At 47.3% G+C, this 12,686-nt stretch overlaps 1 pseudogene; it reads left to right on the top strand.

Moving 5' to 3' along the window:
* Window positions 1-1,570: 1,570 nt before the first annotated feature.
* Window positions 1,571-6,976, top strand: LOC136384435 (large ribosomal subunit protein eL30 pseudogene; annotated as a pseudogene).
* The last annotated feature ends 5,710 nt before the right edge of the window (window positions 6,977-12,686 follow it).

The following is a 12,686-nucleotide window of genomic DNA, read 5'->3' as shown; positions in this document are numbered from 1 at the left end:
CAGTGGCTTTGTGAGCACTGAGTGTGACTGGGTTTTGGAGCCCAGTGTGTATTTTTACTTGCCCGCCGGGTGCAAGGTAGGATTAAAGGTTATGGCCCACCAGTTTTTGGCTCCATGGTTTCTTTACCGACTGTCCGAATCCAATGCGAACCTGCACGGGCTGGGCGGCTGTGATGGCAGCCCTGATAGCCCTGGCCGTGCCTCCTGGCTTTACAGCCATGCTCCATTCATACGGACATGGATAGGTGATTTGAGGCTAATAGGTCTAGAGCAGGGGTAGTCAACCTTTTTATACCTACTGCCCACTTTTGTATCTCTGTTAGTAGTAAAATTTTCTAACCGCCCACCGGTTCCACAGTAATGGTGATTTATAAAGTAGGGAAGTAACTTTACTTTATAAAATTTATAAAGCAGAGTTACAGCAAGTTAAAGCATATAATAATAATTACTTACCAAGTACTTTATGTCAGATTTTCGCTAAGTTTGGCAGAATAAATCTTTATAAAACAACTTACCATAGTTAAATCTATGTTTTTATTTATACTTTGCTTGCTCCGCTACCACCCACCATGAAAGCTAGAACGCCCACTAGTGGGCGGTAGGGACCAGGTTGACTACCACTGGTCTAGAGGATGTGGGCGAAAAAAGGAGCCACATGCTGACCTCACAAGCTCAGGAAAAGCCTGTGTGGTGTCCTTATAGACTCTGGGACCTAAAGTAAACACACAGGATGGTTTGAAATTGAAATATTTTAACTAAAAACGTTTTTTGGTGGGTAGTCATGTCTTAGGGAGCTATTTTCTATCTCAACAAGATTAATGTATGCTTTGAAGGTTGTCTGTTGCCTTTTGAATCTACAATAATGTGCCTGATAACATGCCTTTGAAATGTAGGGGTAACCTCTTTCTGTTCTCTCAGGGCAGGCACCCCTCCAGAGAAGGCACAAGCCAACCCTTTCATTGTTATTATTATCATGTTAATTAACTTAACCTATGTTGTGCCTCCCTGTGTAAGAGAGTTTTTAGTGTATACATTTTCATTTTTATCCAATCCCAGAGATTTCCCTGCTTTCCTTTTCTCTGCCTCCCTAATCTATCACCAATCAATTTCATGTAACCACCACCCCCCCTTACATCTTTCTCTTGGATTATAATATATAAGTGGTGAAACTGCTATTTTTAGGAGTTGCTGGGCAGATAAAATATATTATGCTCACTTTGTTAAAGATGGCGCTGCCCACATGGAAGCCTGTCGCCCAAGTGATATTAATGTGTGTTGGGGGCAGGCTGTGGGCAAGTAGGATCCTTGTAGCCTGGGGCTTGGTTTTAGGACTAAGTCTTTCCCACCCTTTTTGATGTGGGGCGGTACAATCCAATTATGCCTCAGATAAGTGACTTTGTATTAGAGACTTCCCTATTTTGTATATTGGATTAAAGGTTTTGATTTCTACACTATAAAATGGGTGCAGAATGGGAACTTGCTCTCTTAGTTCCTGAGATTAGCATTAGAGGAGAGAGCAGAGAGCAGAGAGAGGCCACGTGGAGGAAATCAGGCTGCTGTGATGGTGGCCATGTCTACTGGCTTTACATTTGGCATAGTCTGTGGCAGGATTCGATACAGTTCGGTATGGAGCCATGTTGGGCAGATAAAATATATTATGCTCACTTTGTTAAAGATGGCGCTGCCCATGTGGAGGCCATTGCCCAGGTGATATTAATGTATGTCTCTGTGGGCTGAGGGCAGGCAGAATCCTTGTAGCCTGGGGCTTGGTTTTTGGATTAAGCCTTTCCCACCCTTTTTGATGTGGGGTGGTACAATCCCATCATGCCCCAGATAAGTGACTTTGTATTAAGAGACTTCCCTATTTCGTATATTGGATTAAAGGTTTTGATTTCTACACTATAAAATAGGGGCAGAATGGGAGCTTGCTCTTGGTTCCTGAGATTATCATTAGAGGAGAGAGCAGAGCAGAGAGCAGAAGGAGGCCACGTGGAGGCCAGGAGAACCAGCCAAGATGGCGGAGTGTTGATGAGAGGCCAGTTAGTGCAGAGTTTGTCTAGGGAGAAGGAAGGAGATGGGAAACAGAGGTGAGTAAGTCTGGTGAGCTAGAAACCTTTGATTCTAGGAAACTTAGATAAGTCAGTAGCTTTGTGAGCACTGAATGTGAGTGGGTTTTGGTGCCCAGTGTGTGTTTTTACTTGCCCGCCGGGTGCAAGCTAGAATTAAAAATAATGGCCCACCAGTTCTTGGCTCCGTTGTTTCTTTACTGACTGTCCGAATCCAATGCGAACCTGCATGGGCCAGGCTGCTGTGATAGTGGCCCTGGCCACTGGCTTTACAAGCCACCACCACCTTTGAGCAGTGGAGTAGAGGACTGGCTGCTGTTATGGTTCCCCATGGCTGTCCTTTTGGGGACCGTAGGCTGGCTGACTTTTACAGCCATGTGTGAGGAAACCGAGAGCTCTGTGAAAGAGGCTGCCCGGGACCTGCAAACAGAGCAGTGGAAGGAGCTGAAGCAAATGCGGGAGAAACAGATGCTGACCCTGGAGCTGGAGAAAGTGCTGGAGGAGGAGGCCGACCAGGTTTTCGAGATTCACCTGGAAAAGGAGCAGCTGCTGGAGGAGGATTCACAAGTTCGTGAGTTGCAGATTGTCCTGGATGTTGTAGAGAGCCAGCAGTGGCAGGAGGCAGGGGCTGAGGCCAGGGCTGGAGCTGCAAGGTCTGCAGAGCAGAAGGTGGCGGCAGCCTGGGGCTTGAGCCTGGCAGCAGGAGCTGGTGTTTTTAGTTCCTCTTTGGAGGATGAGGAGAATCGGGCTGGAGTTGTGTAAAGCCAGGAGCCACCATTGTGGCCATTCACATGCAGGTTCACATTGGATTCAGACAGTCGGTAAAGAAACAACGGAGCCAAAAACTGGTGGGCCATCATCTTTAATCCTAGCTTGCACCCGGCGGGCAAGTAAAAACACACACTGGGCTCCAAAACCCACTCACATTCAGTGCTCACAAAGCTACTGACTTATCTGAGTTTCCTAGAATCAAAGGTTTCTAGCTCACCAGACTTATTCACCTCTGTTTCCCATCTCCTTTCTTATCCCTGCACAAACTCTGCACAAACTGGCTTCTCACTCAGCACTCCACCATCTTGGCTGCTTCTCCTGGCCTCCTCCACATGGCCTTTCTCTGCTCTCTGCTCTCTCCTCTAATGCTGATCTCAGGAACTAAGAGTGCAAGGTCCTGGCCTGCCCCACTTTATAGTGCAGAAATCAAAACCTTAAATCCAATACACAAAATAGAGAAGTCTCTAATACAAAGTCACTTATCTGGGGCATGATGGGATTGTACCACCCCACATCAAAAAGGGTGGGAAAGGCTTAATTCTAAAACCAAGCCCCAGGCTACAAGGATCCTGCCTGCCCATAGCCCACAGAGACACACATTAATATCACCTGGGCAACGGCCTCCATGTGGGCAGCGCCATCTTTAACAAAGTGAGCATAATAATATTTTATCTGCCCAACAAGTTGCAATCTCATCTCATAAGATGAGAGCCCAACTGGAAGGAGCACCTACTACGGCCCTGGTAGGTCTGCGATTTTGGGACATAGGGCTGGACATGCTCTCCGGAGCAAAGATGGAAATGCTGACTGCCATTGCCATGTGCTCCTCTTTGGGACAGTGTAAGACCTGCCAGGATGGCAGGGATGAGGGGGGTGGCTGATGCCCCATATGCATGGACTGATTTCCTGGACTACGACTGGAGTGGGCACTGGCTCCTTTGTTGGATGGACTTACGGATTTTGGACAATGTGAAATACCCTGATGGGGGTGGGAGTGGCTTTGCTGGAAGCACTCCCCTGCCCCGGGAAGTTTTTCCCATGGCTAGAAAGAAGGCCAAGGACATTTTGCGCTTTTGGCAAAGTGCTCAGATACTGGTGAAATGTACCTTGTAATTGTTGAAATTGTATGATTTGTCACGTTGTTGTAATTTGTGTAATGTGCCTAATTTCCTTGCACAGGGATGCCGGTGATGTAGATTGTGGGTAGTAAAGTGAGCATAGGGGTGGATTGTTGGGCAGATAAAATATATTATGCTCACTTTGTTAAAGATGGCGCTGCCCACGTGGAGGCCGTTGCCCAGGTGATATTAATGTGTGTTGGGGGCGGGCTGTGGGCAAGCAGGATCCTTGTAGCCTGGGCTTGGTTTTAGGATTAAACCTTTCCCACCCTTTTTGATGTGGGGTGGTGCAATCCCATCATGCCCCAGATAAGTGACTTTGTATTAGAGACTTCCCTATTTTGTATATTGGATTTAAGGTTTTGATTTCTACACTATAAAATGGGTGCAGAACGGGAACTTGCTCTCTTAGTTCCTGAGATTAGCATTAGAGGAGAGAGTAGAGATCAGAAAGAGGCCACGTGGAGGAGGCCAGGAGAAGTAGCCAAGACGGCGGAGTGTTGAGTGAGAAGCCAGTTTGTGCAGAATTTGTGCAGGGAGAAGGAAGGAGATGGGGAACAGAGGTGAATAAGTCTGGTGAGCTAGAAACCTTTGATTCTAGGAAACTCGGATAAGTCAGTAGCTTTGTGAGCACTGAATGTGAGTGGGTTTTGGAGCCCAGTGTGTGTTTTTACTTGCCCGCCGGGTGCAAGCTAGGATTAAAGATGATGGCCCACCAGTTTTTAGCTCTGTTATTTCATTACTGTCTGTCCGAATCCAATGCGAACCTGCATGAGCTGGGCTGCTGTGATATTGGCCCTGGCTACTGGCTTAACAGGAGCACTTTCTCTATCCGTTAAGACTTTTCTTCCTGGCAATTGTCAACAGTACGGCTCAAATAAACTCATAAACATTCTTTCAGGTTTGGAAGTTGTTTTACATCGACAAAGACAATGGAAGTTTTCTGTCTGGAAACTTACCAGACTCTTCCCTAGTGTCTCTTCCTTTGGCTAATTTTTATCTGTATCCTTTCTCTGTAATAAACTGTAACTCAGAGTATAAAAACTTTCAGTGAGTTCTGTGAGTCCTTCGAATGCATGATTAAGTTTGACAGTGTGTTGGTCAAATAAGTTTTTAATTATGACAGATATGTTTGCTCGCTTTGGGTGTGGGAGACAGGCTGTAAGCTGCCAAAGTTATTATAGCCTAAGGCTTAGTTTTAAAACTAAGCTTTTGCCCACACCCTTGACTATTGCATGATAGGGGGTGGTGTACTCTTATGAGGAATCCCATTTATACCTCAGATAAGTGGCTTTGTATCAGAGACTTCCTTATTTGTATATTGGGTTAAAGGTTTTGATTTCTACACTATAAAATGGGGACAGACCGGAGGCTCACTCTCTCGGTTCCTGCTAACACCATTGCAGGGGCCTCCCTGATCCCTTGCCCTCCATGGCTTCTCTTGTGACTTGCCTGTCTTGGTGAGACACCAATAAACAGAATGGCCCACCATCCTCCGACTCCGCCATTTCTTTACCATCTGCCTGAATCCAATGGGAACCTGCATGTGAATGGCGGCCCCTGGCCATACACAGTAATTTTGGGAACCCTCTAAACTTGTAGTTGGTGTCAGAAGTGATGATAGTCTTGATGACTGTGTCCTCTAATTTTGTATTCGGGCCCTATCCTTGTAGGTGTTGTCAGATGTTTTGGGGAGATGTGGCACTCTGAAGTACTCTACCCTCAAACCTAACATTTGGGCTAACTGCAAGTAGTTGATGTCAGAAGAGGTGGGAGTCAGTAGAATAACCCTAAGGCACTGAAACACGTGGCTTGGAAAGAGAAAGTGTAAAGGGTAGGTCTTGACGAGCCTTTGATTCTTGGATGGTCGCGGGGTTATCCATGGTGTGAGATGGCAGCTGTGCTGTTATCAGTTACTGGAAATAAAAGCTACCAGTGGAATTTAGAAATGATGGATCTAACTCATCTAGCTCATGGGATTCATAAGGAAATGCAAAGTAACACGAAGAAAAGTAAATACAGTTTTTTGGTTATTGTTATTTATTATAACAGCTAAAATGAAAGTAATGGAGAGTAGGTGGGGGTGGATCCTGGATTTGGGCAGTTTTGGAGCTTCTGTCTTCAGCTTCAGGACTATTACCCACATCCTGGCTAAAGTTAAATGAAAAGGAAGTGTTGTGGTACATCCTGATGCCGGGCCAAAATTGAATTATGGCCAGACTGTGTTACAGCCTCTAGCCTCAGGGCTTCTAGTTATGGGAGAAGTAAAAAGAAAACCAGAAGAAAGTTTTAAGTAGATCTTGACCCTGGGCACCACTTGGATTCCAGCCTGCTCATGCTCTAGCCTCTGGATTCAGGGCTGTTATTTTCAGAAAAGTTAAAATGAACAAAATTTATAAAGCAGATAATATATCTTATCCATTCAGGGGGTGGAATGGGCAAGCAGTAGGCCATCTGTCTGGGTTGGGTAGTTTGTGGAGTTAGTTGTGAGAAGAGAGCGCTAAGTACTAGATTGGGGCCAGATTACAGAAGGTCTTGAGTGTAAGAAGTGAACAGCCTTTCAAGATGTCTGGAGGGAGTGCCAGGAAAATTACAAGGAATAATTAGCAGGGCGTTCTCCTCTCCAGCCATCTAGGTGATTGCTGTTGCTTGGGGGGCATTTGGCCCTTACGGCAGGAAGGTGGTGGCTGCGAAGAAGACGGAAAAGTTGCTGGAGTCGATCAACTCTAGACTCTGATTTGTTATGAAAAGTGGAAAGTACCGCTGGGGTACATGTGGACCCTGAAAACGATCAGACAAGGCAAAGTGAAGCTGGTTATCCTCGCCAACAGCTGTCCAGCCTTGAGGGAATGTGACCATAAAGGACTAGACTGTGTTGGCCAAGGCTGGTGGCCACCACTGACTGACAGTAGTATTGAACTGGGCACTGTGTATGAAAAGTGCTACGGAGTGTGCACACTGGCTGTCACTGATCCAGGTGACTTTAATGGAATTAGAAGCACGCCAGAACAGACTGGCTAAAAGTAAATCACGCAACATTTTTTTTTTTTTTTTTTTCATTTTTCTGAAGCTGGAAACAGGGAGAGACAGTCAGACAGACTCCCGCATGCGCCCGACCGGGATCCACCCGGCACGCCCACCAGGGGCGACGCTCTGTCCACCAGGGGGCGATGCTCTGCCCATCCTGGGCGTCGCCATGTTGCGACCCTCCTGGGCGTCGCCATGTTGCGACCAGAGCCACTCTAGCGCCTGGGGCAGAGGCCACAGAGCCATCCCCAGCGCCCGGGCCATCTTTGCTCCAATGGAGCCTTGGCTGCGGGAGGGGAAGAGAGAGACAGAGAGGAAGGCGCGGCGGAGGGGTGGAGAAGCAAATGGGCGCTTCTCCTATGTGCCCTGGCCGGGAATCGAACCTGGGTCCTCCGCACGCTAGGCCGACGCTCTACCGCTGAGCGAACCGGCCAGGGCGCAACATTTTTTTTTAATAAAACTGGCCAAAGTTTTTTTTTTTTTTTTTTTTTTTTTTTTAAAGAAATATTAACAGAGACTCATAGTTAATCCTGATGCTCCTAACAAGGTAGTGGTTTTCATACTATTTTGACCAGGAGTTACAGTAAAAATACATTTACAGTGGTACCTTGAGATACAAACAGACCAACATACGAATTTTTTAAGATACGAGCTGCGCGACTCGGTCCGTATTTTTGTTCAAGGTCCGAGTGAAATTCCGAGATACGAGTTGTGATTCGGGAAGCTGCCACTAGTTGCTGCATTGGCTCACGGGTCCAGCATCAACAGTTTGATAAAAGAGTTGACTGACTTACGAGCTTGGTTACAGAATGAATTAAATTCATTATCTCAAGGTACCACTGTATATTGAAAGCCAACACACACACACACACACACACACACACACACACACCCCTGAAACTCCAGTTTAACAGGTTCAGCTTCAATTGGTGTGCTGCACTCTGTTTTCCATTCCATTCTACCATACTCCACCTCCCTCTACTCCATTATCTTTCATGCTGCATTTGACCCACTCAATTGATTTTTCTCCTTATTAATAAATGGCCTGAGGCTTGAAGAATACTGTTTTAAGGTGATAAATCAATGTGGTGAGGGAGAAATAGGAGGTGGGAGGACGGTTACTAGATAACAGAAATAGTTCCTATACAAAGAAGTTCATGAATTCATCCTTTCAACAAGCATTTATTAAGTGTCTACTACACACCAGGCAAGAGGACCCAGTAGTATCCTTGAAGTGCTCAACGTTAGTGGGGAAGACAGGTAGCCAACTCACTGTTGTAGGTCTTCAACAAATACTTTAGAAAATATTGCAGGATGGTCTAACTACCTGAAGAAAGCTGGGAAGCTTTTACAGAGAAAAGGATGCTTGAGGTGGTTCTTTTTTTTTTTTTTGTATTTTTCTGAAGCTGGAAACGGGGAGAGACAGTCAGACAGACTCCCCGCATGTGCCCCACAGGGATCCACCTGGCACATCCACCAGGGGCGATGCTCTGCCCACCAGGGGGCGATGCTCTGCCCCTCTGGGGCATCGCTCTGCCGAGACCAGAGCCACTCTAGTGCCTGGGGCAGAGGCCAAGGAGCCATTCCCAGTGCCCGGGCCATCTTTGCTCCAATGGAGCCTTGGCTGCGGGAGGGGAAGATAGAGACAGAGAGGAAGGGGGGGGGTGGAGAAGCAAATGGGCGCTTCTCCTATGTGCCCTGGCCTGGAATCGAACCCGGGTCCCCCGCACGCCAGGCCGACACTCTACCGCTGAGCCAACCGGCCAGGGCCTTGAGGAGGTTCTTGAAGACTGAGCACCTTGGAAAGGATAGTGTGACAATGACTAGGAAGTTTAAGCACCAAATGTGATCTGGGTAATGTTGCCAGATTTAGTAAATAAAAACAGTGCCCCTGTTAAATTTGAATTTCAGATAAACAATGAAATATATATGTGTGTGTGTGTGTGTGTGTGTATTAGTGAGAGGGAGAGAAAGAAAGATAGACAAGAAGGGAGAGAGGTGAGAAGCATCAACTCGTAGTTGTGGCACCTTAGTTGGTCATTGATTGCTTTCTCATATGTGCCTTGACGGGGGGGCTACAGCAGAGCCAGCGACTCCTTGCTCAAGGCAGTGAACTTGGGGCTCAAGCCAGTGACTCTGATTCCACACTCAAGCGGCCACCCCGTGCTCAAGCTGGTGAGCCTGCGTTCAAACAGGATCAGCCCGCACTGTGACCTTGAGTTTTTGAACCTGGGTCCTCAGTGCCTCAGGCTGATGCTCTTTCCACTGTGCCACTGCCTGGTTAGGCAACAATGAATAATTTTTGGTACAAATATGTCCCATTGATTTGGGAGGTGTAAGACATTCTATTCTCTGTGGCTTGAACATAGGTGGGCGTGGGGAAGTGGTAGAGGTGAATCTGGGAGTGTTTTTGGAATCATATTGTGAAATGTTGGGAGAGAATAAGACTCTCCCCTGTGACTTCTGCTCACACCGAAGACTAAAATCCACACAGAAAAATATGTAATCCCTTTTTAAAATTGAATTTATTGGGGCGACACTGGTTAACATAATTACACAGGTTTCGGGTGCCTGATTCTACAACACGTCTCTGTACACTGTATTGTGTGCCCCCAGTCAAGTCTTCATCCATCACCATTTATCCCCCCATACCCTCCCCTCTTCCGCCTTCCCCACCCCGGCAGCCACCCCGCTGTTCTCAGTCTCCATGAGCTTTTTCTTTCTGTATGTGTGTGTAGTCCTTGAGTCCTTAGCTAATTAACATTAAAAGGCAGACTCCTAGTAGGTGGGTAGAATGATTATTAATTATTAATGATTATTAATTGCATTTGAGTAATTCTTTCTCACCTTCTATCCTGCTGGGTTTTTTTTTTTTCCTTTGCATTTTTCTGAAGCCAGAAACGGGGAGAGACAGTCAGACAGACTCCCGGATGCGCCTGACCGGGATCCACCCGGCACGCCCACCAGGGGGCGATGCTCTGCCCCTCCGGGGCATCGCCCTGTTGTGACTAGAGCCACTCTAGCGCCTGGGGCAGTGGCCAAGGAGCCATCCCCAGTGCCCGGGCCATCTTTGCTCCAATGGAGCCTCGGCTGCAGGAGGGGAAGAGAGAGACAGAGAGGAAGGAAAGGGGGAGGGGTGGAGAAGCAGATGGGCACTTCTCCTGTGTGCCCTGGCTGGGAATCGAACCCGGGACCTCCGCATGCCAGGCCGACGCTCTACCACTGAGCAAACTGGCCAGGGCCTATCCTGCTGGTTTTAATTGTTTCTAAGATGCCTTTGTCTCTGTGTTTCATTGAGAAAAGGAAATTAACATATTTTGCCACATAAACTGATTACTTACTATATTCTAGCCTGAAGCCTCCGTTAGGCTGTTAACAGTAATAGAATGAGTGACATGTGTGATCAACCAGGTGAGCAGTTTTCCAGGTGTCATAGATATAAGCTGTCTATCTTTCATTCTACTCCCTACCATTGTCTACCCTGTGTGTGGAAATGGCTCCCCCTCCCCATCCACTCTTCACCACATGGTGGAGTGGGCCCCTGGCTGGCCAGGGGAGGGACTCGACATACATTGGGCCAGGCAAAGTTCGATCTCTCTTGTCTTTGTTGTACTTGTAACTTTAAACTCAGGAGCTCACAGTAGCCTTGTTCTTCTACCATATGGAATGGAAAATTGGAGGAAGCCAGTCAACACCGAGAGGTGGTGGTGGCTTGGGCAGTAAGTCAGTGAAAAACAGATAGAGTGTGTGAACATTTTTGTTAAAGAATGAAGAGACACAGAAGGTAGACAGGAAAGAGGAGAGAGAATTAGGAGATGAGGCCTTTGGGAAGTGATTATGTCATGAGGGCAAAGCCTTCATGAATGGGATTAATGAATGCCCTTATAAAAGAAGCTTCTGGGAGCTAGCTCGCCCCTCGGCCGTGTGAGGACACAATGGAAAGATGTCTATGCATTGGAAAGGGGCTCTCACCAGACACCAAGTCCCTCTGGAGGGACTTCCTGCCTCCAGAACTGTGAGAAATAAAGATTTGTTGTTTACAAGCTACCCCCCCTCCAGCCCAGCTATGGTTTATTTATTTTTATTTTATTTTTTTATTGAGAGAGACAGAGACAGAGAGAGAGTCAGAGAGAGAGGGACAGACAGGGACAGACAGACAGGAAGGGAGAGAGATAAAAAGCATCAGTTCTTTGTTGCGGCACCTTAGTTGTTCATTGATTGCTTTCTCATATGTACCTTGACTGGGGGGCTCCAGTTGAGCCAGGGACCCCTTGCTCAAGCTAGCGACCTGGGGCTCAAGCCAGCGATCCTGGGGTCATGTCTATGATACCATGCTCAAGCTAGCGACCCTGTGCTCAAGCTGATGAGCCCACACTCAAGCCAGAGACCTCCCGGTTTTGAACCTGGGTCCTCTGCATCCCAGGCCAGCGCTCTATCAACTGTGCTACTGCCTGGTCAGGTGCTATGGTGTTTTGTAATAGCAGCTTGACTGGACTAAGATAGTCAGACATTCTTAAGCAGCTTCATCAAATTTTCCATTGATTTAGAGTCCAGCCCAAATTGTTTGTGAGCTTCATTATCTATTTCTGTCTAGCTATTGTCTCTGCCTCTGTCTTTGTCTGTTTGTCTGCCTGTCTCTCTCCCCTTTCCTGGTAGAATCAAAGGCATTAAAAGATGTAATAATTTCTTCCTCGCTCATTTTCCCTCTTTTTGTGAAAGTTTGGGAGGTTGAAACTGATGAGACACCTGTAGAAGGTCAAGAGTTATTGAAGGTGAAATATTTCAAATAGGAGAAAAGTCAATGTGTGCAGACACGCTGGTGTGTCTCTGTGTGCATGTGCGCATGCGTGTGTGGGTGTGCAGAGGGTGGGGAGGCAGAGTCTCAGCTTCGGAGCCTAAACTGTGCTAGGCTGAGCCTTTGACCCTCCTAGACCATGGGGCGCTCAAGACCTGTGCTGACTTCGTTGCCACTTCATTGATTTCGCGAATTCTATAGAATCTCTAATGTCAGAAAAAAGATGCTTGTTTCCAGAAAAGAACTGAGTTGAGTCAAGAATTTACACACTTTTCCTGTTTTTTTTTGGGTAGTGTTTTTCACTACCAATGTGTTTCATTTGGTCCTATAATCGTGCAGGGACAATGTTTAGAGTCATAAGCTTTTGCAATAGACTTTTGTGTTTTCTCTCTGCTGGGGGTGGGTGGTGGGTTGTTGCCTATTTTTTTTCTTTTTTTTTTTTTTTTTTTTTTTTAATTTCTGAAGCTGGAAATGGGGAGAGACAGTCAGACAGACTCCCGCATGCGCCCAACTGGGATCCACCCGGCAAGCCCACCAGGGGCGATGCTCTGCCCACCAGGGGGCGTTGCTCTTTTGCGACGAGAGCCACTCTAGCGCCTGGGGCAGAGGCCAAGGAGCCATCCCCAGCGCCCGGGCCATCTCTGCTCCAATGGAGCCCTGGCTGCGGGAGGGGAAGAGAGAGACAGAGAGGAAGGGGGGGGTGGAGAAACAAATGGGCGCTTCTCCTATGTGCCCTGGCCGGGAATCGAACCTGGGTCCCCCCGCACACCAGGCCGACACTCTACCGCTGAGCCAACCGGCCAGGGCTGTTGCATATTTTTTTGAAGGAGAAAATTGAGGGACATTTCCCTTTTTCTCTGGGCATTGCCCCGCCCCCTCCCCAAGAACCTCTATCCAGGTGTTTTCCCC

This window comes from Saccopteryx leptura, chromosome 13, assembly GCF_036850995.1.
Source record: "Saccopteryx leptura isolate mSacLep1 chromosome 13, mSacLep1_pri_phased_curated, whole genome shotgun sequence".
Taxonomy (NCBI): Eukaryota; Metazoa; Chordata; class Mammalia; order Chiroptera; family Emballonuridae; genus Saccopteryx; species Saccopteryx leptura.
This window is presented reverse-complemented; position numbering and strand designations above follow the sequence as displayed.